Source organism: Eimeria mitis, genomic scaffold (assembly GCF_000499745.2).
Source record: "Eimeria mitis Houghton genomic scaffold, Emh_scaff1108, whole genome shotgun sequence".
Classification (NCBI taxonomy): Eukaryota; Apicomplexa; class Conoidasida; order Eucoccidiorida; family Eimeriidae; genus Eimeria; species Eimeria mitis.
In genome coordinates, this window is record NW_013567629.1 from 1,269 (window position 1) to 1,536 (window position 268).

Consider the following 268-nt stretch of genomic DNA (forward strand, 5'->3'; position numbering starts at 1 on the left):
ACAGCAGCAGCAGCAGCACCATACGTAGCAGCAACAACAGCAATAGCAGCAGCATATAAACCAACAACAACGACAGCAGCAGCAGCAGCAGCAGCTGCTGCTGCTGCTGCTGCTGCTGCACAGCTCTTTCTTCAAACCTAAAACCATCAACAGCAGCACCATCAACAGCAGCAGCAGCAGCAACAGCAGCAGCAGCAGCAGCAGCAGCAGCAGCAGCAACGGACTGAATGCAGGAAGAGTGATGAGGTCAAGAGGCAGCAGCGGGGGC